The 7458-nt window shown below is 42.3% G+C and overlaps 1 protein-coding gene across 5 annotated transcripts in view; it reads right to left on the reverse strand.

The window, feature by feature from the left end:
* Positions 1-7458, reverse strand: part of stk3 (serine/threonine kinase 3 (STE20 homolog, yeast)) — a 457998-nt gene that overhangs the window by 367523 nt on the left and 83017 nt on the right. The gene's annotated exons all lie outside the window — the stretch shown is intronic.

Genomic DNA, 7458 nt, shown 5'->3' on the forward strand with positions numbered 1-7458 from the left:
AGTCGAAGGAATTGGGAGAATGGGATGGCATTTTTACAGGGGGCAGGATGGGAGGAGGTGTAGTCCAGGTAGCTGTGGGAGTCGGTTGGTTTGTAGTAGATGTTCCAGGTAGCTGTGGGAGTCGGTTTTCCAGGTAGCTGTGGGAGTCGGTTTTCCAGGTAGCTGTGGGAGTCAGTTTTTCGACTCCGCCGCACCATCCCATTCTCCCAATTCCTTCGACTCCGCCGCACCATCCCATTCTCCCAATTCCTTCAACTCCGCCGCACCATCCCAGGGTTCTTGATCAGATGGAGAAAGTGAGGTCTGCAGATGCTGGAGATCAGAGCTGAAAATGTGTTGCTGGAAAAGTGCAGCAGGTCAGGCAGCATCCAAGGAGCAGGAGAATCTATGTTTCGGGCATCAGCCCTTCTTCAGGAATGAGGAAAGTGTGCCAAGCAGGCTAAGATAAAAGGTAGGGAGGAGGGACTTGGGGGAGGGGTGTTGGAAATGCATTTCGGGCTCATGCCCGAAACGTCGATTCTCCTGTTCCTTGGATACTGTTTAACTAGTTACTGTCAGTTTTAGCTTTCAGTGAAACCAGATAATTTACCATTAGGCTCATCCTTCGTAAGAATTCCAACAGTAGTTTTTGATCAAACATCATGCAAACTCTTGAGGGGTTACAGGGACAGTTATCAAAACACAGATTATTCAGGACTGAGGTCAATTAGTCAGACAAAAAGAACTCTTCTGCAGTTCATCAGTAAATTTAAACTACTCTGGGAAACACCCATCGCAGTGATTGATATTCAAGAATACCTACTTCATATTTGAGGTGGTGATCTTCACACTAACCAGAAACAGGTCCAAACCTCACTACAAGGAATTCAGCACTCATTTTTTCATTATACAAGCTGGAAACCTGTTTTAGAAGTCTACTACTCTCTATTATTTTAACGTGACATCTAATGTACTTCAGCTATTATCTACAGTTTAAGAGGGCCACTGGCCCTCCTTTCTAGTTCCTCTAGAACCAAATTATCCACATTTCTTCACAACTCTAAACTGAGAAGAAAGATAGAAGCAATATCTTATCTCAAAAGAGTGCAAGAGTTTTAAATTCTATACCCCAAAGAGCACTGATTGCTGAGTTGTTTCATATATTTAAGAGTGAGGTTGATAAAATTATGGAAGTCAAAGGATAAGGGCATCAAGAGGGGGATGAAGGATGGTTTGGGGGAGAATGGAGTTGACGTCCAATATAATCATACTAAAAGATGAAGAAGAGGGCTAAGGCCAAAAACTGTGTTTGTTCTCTCACAAATTATTCTAAAAATACATCCTGTTCACTTATACGTACAGTTCCACATATTTTTCATTTATCTGTCAAAGATTGTTTTCTTGGTAATACTGTTCATAAGATAAATGTTGCTAAGGAGAGTTGCTGAAATGTCAACTATTCAAACAACATTAGGAAATTTGGAGAGTTAAATGAAATTTTGTGTTATCACATCTTTAAAGAGACTTCCAATTACTTCCTTAGTAAAAGCACTGAATTGCTAGTTTAGATTATATCCTGAAATCCTGGAAAGATTTGGGAAACAAGAATATTACTGCAGAGCTGGTTTTACAATTAAAGGGAAAAAAAAATCTGTTCAACTGGTTTATAGTAGGGTTCACATATGCATTAGTGGCATTCTGAAACTATTCCCAAACAAGATGAGCTTTTAAATCAATTGAAATTTTCTCACCAGAGACTGAAAGATTTTCTTTAGGTAAGGAAATTGAGGAATATGGATCAAAACTCTGTATAGATAATTCAGTTATTAATTGTTCACAATATTAACAAATGGCATTATGGCAACAGTTTATAATGCTGGGTTGAGACTCGGGGACCAATTCAGTTTTGGTCCCATTTACACATTTTTAAAAAGGTTAGAACCTAGAACAGTACAGCACAGGAGCGAGCCTTTTGGCCCATGATGTTGTGTCAAGCATGACGCTAAATTCAACTAATCCCTTTTGCATGCCCTTGGTCCATATCCCTCCATTCTTTGTATATTCATGTGCTTACCTAAATGCTCCTATTGTATCTGCCTCCACTACCACCCCTGGCAGCATTTTCTACACACCTAACATTCTCTGTGTAAAAAACCTACCCCTCACATCTCTTTTGAACTTTCCCCTCTCACTTTAAATGTATGCTCCCTAGTTTTAGACATTTCAACTCTAGGAAAAAGATTCTGACTGTCAACCCTATAAATGTATCTCAATTTTCCAGACTTCTGTCACTTCTCCCCTCTGCCTTCACCATTCCAGAGAAAGTTTTTCCAGCCTCTCCTTATAGCTTAGCATCTTGGTAGATCTCTTCTGCACCCTCTGCAAAGCCTCCACATCCTTCCAGTAACATGGCAACCAGAAATGCATGCAATATTTGAAATGTGTCCAATCAAAGTCTTATAAAGCTGCACCATGACATCCTGAATCTTGTACTCAGTTCCCTGACCAATAAAAGCAAGCATGCCATACACCTTCTTTACCACCCTCTCTACTTGCGAGGCCACTTTCAGAGAGCTATGGACTTGAACCCCAAGATCACTCTGTACATCAATACTGATCAGGCTCCTGCGATGAACTATATACATTCCTTTACATTTCATCTCCCAAAGTACAGCAACTCACACTTTCACAGATTAAACTCCATCTGCCATTTCTCCAACCAAATCTGCGACTGATCTATATTCCGTTATATCCTTTGACCATCTTCTACACTATCCACAACTCCACCAATCTCTGTATTGTCTGCAAACTTACAAACCCACCCACCTACATTTTCCTCTAAGTCATTTGTAAGTATATCACAAACTGCAGAACACCACAAGTCACAGACCTTCAGCCTGAAAATCACTCTTACATAATCAACTTCTGCCTTCTATGGGCAAGCCCATTTTGAATCCATGCGGCTAAGTCACCATGGATCCCATGCATCTTAATCTTCTGGATGAGCCTTACACGAGGGGCACCTTGTCGAAAGTCTTACTAAAATCCATGTAGACAGCATCTACTGCTCTACCCTCATCGATCACCTTTGTCTCATCGTCGAAAAATTAAATCAAGTTAATGAGACATCACCTGCCCTGAACAAAGCCATGCTGACTGTCCCTAATTAGGCTATGCTTTTCCAAATGCATATTATAGAGTCATAGGAATGCACATCACGAAAACAGACCCATGCTGACTAGATATCCCAACTTAATCTAGTCCCATTTGCCAGCACTGGGCCCATATCCCTCTGAACAGTCCCTATTTATATACCCATCTAGATGCCTTTTAAATGTTGCAATTGTACTAGCCTCCACCACTTCCTCTGACTGCTCATTCCATACCCGCACCACCCTCTGCGTGAAAACGTTGCCCCTTAGTTTTCTTTTATATCTTTCCCCTCTCAACCTAAACCTATGCCTTCTAGTTCTGGATTCCCCAACCCCAAGAAAAAGACTTTGTCTATTTATGCGACCCATGCCCCTCATGATTTTATAAACCTCTAGAAGGTCACCCCTCAATCTCCAAGGCTCCAGGGAAAACAGCCCTGCCTATACGGTCTCTCCCTATAGCTCAAACTGTCCAAACCTGGCAATATCCTTGTAAACCTTTTCATGTTTCACAACATCCTTCCAATAGAAAGACGACCAGAATTGCATGCAATATTCCAAAAGTGGTCTAACTAACATCCTGTGCAGTCACAACATGACCTCCCAAACCTACACTCAACACTCTGACCAATAAAGGAAAGCATACCAAACACCTTCTTCACTATCCTATCTACTTACAACTCAACTTTCAAGGAGCTATGAACCTGCACTCCAAGGTCTCTTTGTTCAGCAACACTCCCTTAGACCTGACCATTAAGTGTATAAGTCCTGCTAAGATTTGCTTTCCCAAAAATGCAACACCTCACATTTATCTAAATTAAACTCCATCTGCCACTCCTCAGCCCATTGGCCCATCTGATCAAAATCCCACTGTAATCTGAAGTATCCTTCTTCGCTGTCCACTCCACCTCCAATTTTGGTGTCATCTGCAAACTTACTAACTATACCTACTATGTTCACATCCAAATCATTTTATATAAATGGTGAAAAGTAGTGGACCCAGTCTGAAACGTAACTCTCACCTCCACCCTCTATCTTCTATCTTTGAGCCAATTCTGTATCCAAATGGCTAGTTCACGAGACTTAACCTTGCTAACCAGTCTCCCATGGGGAACTTTGTCAAATGCCTTACTGAAGTCCATATAGATCACGTCCACCACTCTGCCCTCATCAAACATCTTTGTTACTTCTTCAAAAAACTCAATCAATTTTTTGAGACATGATTTCCCATGCTCAAAACCATGTTGATTATCCCTAATCAGTCTTTGCCTTTCCAAACACGTGTAAATCCTGCCCCTCAGGACGGCAGGCTCACCGGTCTATAGTTCCCTGGCTTATCCTTACCACCTTTCTTAAATACTGGTACCACATGAGCCAACCTCCAGTCTTACGGCACCTCACCTGTGACTATCGATGATACAAATATCTCAATAAGGGGCCCATTATTAATTCTATCCCTCAGAATTCTCTCCAATTGTTTCCCAGCCACCAATGTGAGACTCAACAGTCTATAGTTTCCTGGATTGTCCCTATTTCCTTTTGTTGACAGAGGACCAACATGAGCTACTCGCCAGTCTGGGACCTCTCCAGTGGCTAACGAGGATACAAAGATCTTGGTCAAAGCCCCAGCAATCTCCTCTCTGCCTCTCTTAAAAATTTGGTATAGATACCATTGGCCCTGGTGACGTATCCATCTTAATGCTCTTCAAGAGATCCAACACCACCTCTTTCTTGATCTCAAAATGCCGTAGCATATTAGCTCCACACAAATTTCATATCCTCCATATCCTTCTCTTCGGTGAATAGTGATGCGAAGAACTCATTTAGGACCTCACTCACATCTCTGCATCCAAGTACAAGTTCCCCCTTTATCCTTGAGTGAACCGACTTTCTCCCTAGTTATCCTCTAGTTTTTTTAAGTATGTTCAGAATGCCTTGGGATTCTCTTTAACCCTACTTGCCAAGGTCATTTCATGGCCACTTCTTGCTTCCCTAATTCTTTGCTTGAGTCCATTCCTGCTTCCTTTATATTCCTCTTAGGCCATAATGATTTTAGCTTCCTAAACCTTACAAAGGTTTTTTTTCCCCCTTTTTGTCCCTTACCCTCCCATCCTTGTCCTTCCCCTTAATGGAATATGCCAGTCCTGAACTCTCATCAGCAGATCTTTGGAAAATTCCCGCTGTCTCAAAAGTGGACTTGCCTGATAATAGGAATTAAAACTCCTTACCTCCTCCTAATACTGACATAATTTGCCCTCCCCCAATTTAGTGCTTTGCCACAAGGACCTGAGTTATCCTTATTCATACCTATCTTAAAACATAAGCAGTTGTAGATTAGATTACATTAGATTACATTACAGTGTGGAAACAGGCCCTTCGGCCCAACAAGTCCACACCGACCCGCCGAAGCGCAACCCACCCATACCCCTACATTTACCCCTTACCTAACACTGCGGGCAATTTTAGTATGGCCAATTCACCTGACCCTGCACATCTTTGGACTGTGGGAGGAAAGCGGAGCACCCGGAGGAAACCCACGCAGACACGGGGATAACGTGCAAACTCCACACAGTCAATCGCCTGAGGCGGGAATTGAACCCGGGTCTCTGGCACTGTGAGGCAGCAGTGCTAACCACTGTGCCACCGTGCCGCCCAGTTGTGATCACTGTTTCCAAAATGCTCTCCCACTGAAAGATCAGTCAACTGGCTGGACTCATTAGCCAGTACAATCTCCAGCCTACAATCTAAGCACCTCCTCTATTTTGACTGTCCGCATACTATTTCAAGAAACCCTCTTGGATGTACTTAACAAATTCTGCCCTGACTAAGCTTCTTGTTCTAAGGGAGTCCCAGTCAATTTGGAGAAGTTAAAGTCACCCACTATAATAACTCTGTTAAAATACTTGCTATTTAATTAAATATAACAGTAGGCTGTCAAAGCTGGAGGACCAAATAGAGACCTTCTAGCAACTTCAACCCTAATGCTGGGGCAGAAGCTGCAGAGTCATGTCAGAAAAAGAGATACCTCCATGCTGAGGAATCAAAGGCCGCAGGTTTACTTCTTCAGTCATGACTAGTGCAGGGAGTGGAAGGGAATCCCCCATTGGAATAATCGGCATGTGACTCTTATATGTACCATGTTATTCCAGTTATTCTGTTTGTTTCCAGCACCACCTTATTTTTAATTGTTTGTAATTATCTCTCTGCCTTAACTAATCAGATTATAGGTCATCCCTTCACTTGCTAATCAGCTGTTGACACTTTATTCACACCATCTGACACTTCCGATCACCTGCAGAGACTTATTATTAACCTGTTGTCACTCCACTCATGCCACTTGTAGGATCATTTAATCTCTTTGCCTATAAATTGTGCCTGTGCACTTCTCTTTATGCCATCTGAGGAAGGAACAGCACTCCAAAAGCTTGTGATTTCAAATAAACCTATTGGATTCTAACCTGTGACTTCTGTCTTTATCCACCTCCGTCCACCACAGGCACCTCCATATCATGGATTAATCACGGCCAACCTTGCTTTTCCAACACAAACCCATAGAAATGTTTGGATTGCCATGCACTGGTCCAACATCTCTTGCCTACACTGCTGACTGGCTTCAAGTACAAGTTAGCACTATTAAGGACTTATAGTTGGCTACCACTACTTGTTAGCTAGCAACTGATGTGACCTCAGCACATTTGGCATCAGGATTATGGTGTCAAACCAGTAGAACAGGCGGCAGCGTTGTGGATCTATCAAACTCTAATCTGCTTCTAAACTCCACCCATATGTTGCTTTATTCTAATGAAGCATGTGCACTCATATGCAGGATAGATCGAGTGAATCCTTAGAAGAGTATAAAGGAAGTAGGAGTATACTTAAGAGGGAAATCAGGAGGGCAAAAAGGGGACATGAGATAGCTTTGGCAAATAGAATTGAGGAGAATCCAAAGAGTTTTTACAAATACATTAAGGACAAAAGGGTAACTAGGGAGAGAATAAGGCCCCTCAAAGATCAGCATGGCTGCCTTTGTGTGGAGCCGCAGAAAATGGGGGAGATACTAAACGAGTATTTTGAATCAGTATCTACTGTGGAAAAGGATATAGAAGATATAGACTGTAGGGAAATAGATGGTTACATCTTGCAAAGTGTGCATATTATAGAGAAGGAAATGCTGGATGTCTTGAAACGGGTAAAGGTGGATAAATCCCAAGTACCCGATCAGGTTTACAGTAGAATTCTGTGGGAAGCTAGAGAAGTGATTGCTGGGCCTCTTGCTGAGATATTTGTATCATCAATAGTCACAGGTGAGGTGCCAGAAGACTGGAGG

Source organism: Chiloscyllium plagiosum, chromosome 4 (genome assembly GCF_004010195.1).
Source record: "Chiloscyllium plagiosum isolate BGI_BamShark_2017 chromosome 4, ASM401019v2, whole genome shotgun sequence".
In the NCBI taxonomy this organism is placed as follows: domain Eukaryota; kingdom Metazoa; phylum Chordata; class Chondrichthyes; order Orectolobiformes; family Hemiscylliidae; genus Chiloscyllium; species Chiloscyllium plagiosum.